Source organism: Tigriopus californicus, chromosome 4, assembly GCF_007210705.1.
Source record: "Tigriopus californicus strain San Diego chromosome 4, Tcal_SD_v2.1, whole genome shotgun sequence".
Taxonomy (NCBI): Eukaryota; Metazoa; Arthropoda; class Copepoda; order Harpacticoida; family Harpacticidae; genus Tigriopus; species Tigriopus californicus.
Genome location: NC_081443.1, coordinates 12,136,469 through 12,137,816, shown reverse-complemented (window position 1 = coordinate 12,137,816; position 1,348 = coordinate 12,136,469).

The window sequence follows — 1,348 nt, the reverse complement described above, 5'->3', positions numbered from 1 at the left end:
CCTTGATACAAATAAAGTGGCTGGACGCGAAGTCCAGTCAGTCATATTGGAGATCTCCAAGAGTGTACAGTTCATTTATCGGGACAGCGGAGGACACACCAGCCAATATATGATATCTATTTTGATTTTAAAAAGTCTTTTGATCCTTTTCCACATCGGAGGTTGGTCTACAAGATGTCACAATACGGAAGCACAACTAAGGTGCTCAGGTGAATAGGAGAATGGCTGACTTCTAGACGCCAAAGATTCATGGTAAATGGATCTTTGTTAAACTGGGCCAATGTTATCAGGGGAGTTAGGCAAGGATCAGCCTTGGGCCCTTCATTATTCCTGATTTACATCATTAATATGGGGTCTAATTTGGCGAATCCCCTTTCTTTATTCGCTGATGATCCAAAGCTTTTGGCCAGTGCAGGAACAGGTGATACTGCTGCTTTATTGCAGAAGAATATTGACATATTAGAAGGATGGGCCATCACTTCAGAAAAGAAATTCAACGTCTACAGGTGTGCTGTCTTGCATTTTTCCATACTTTCTAATCAACAAGCAAATAACGGCTTCGGACAAAGTGAAAGACATTCATTTGATTCTCAATTCTCAAAATTGATTCTCAATGCAGGAGAAGTGCTTCAACCTACAATTGGCCAGGATGGACGATCATTCATGACTCGAGATACAACCCTAAAGTTGGGCATCTATAACAAGTACACTCGTCCCCATCTTGAAAATGCAGTGTCAGTCTAGACTTAGTATATCTTAAAAGAAAATGTCTTGATACTTGAGACCGTCCAAAGACGCTTCAACCGCAAGATGTGGGCATGAGTGGAAATTACCATTCCGAAAGGATGGCATCCCTTGGAATAACAACCCTCGAGTAAAGGAGGAAGAACCTCGACCAAACCCAGACATTCCACTTACTCCACAGGATGCACCAAATTGACCGGCCACTGTTTCAAACTGTTAGTAGCTACCATACGAGCAATACTAGAAATGCTCTAAAAATGGACTTGGTCCTACCCTCGGCCAAACTGCCCTTAAGAAAAAACTTGTTAACAAACAGTGTTTTTAAACAATGAAAATAATTACCACGTGACGTGCAAAATGCGCCAAGTCTGTTATCGTTCAAGGAATACCCGAAAACCTCCTGACCAGGGCATGTTTCATGTTATTTTTACCTTGTCATTGTCCTTTTTGTTGTTACTTGTTATTGCCTTACCCTAATGGATATATTCTTCATAAATACTGATCAGGTGTTTGAGAATAAAAAAAAAATACACGTACATACACACATTTTATTTTACATATGAGACTTATTAACGAAAATGCCTGACAAAAAGAAACTTTTGCT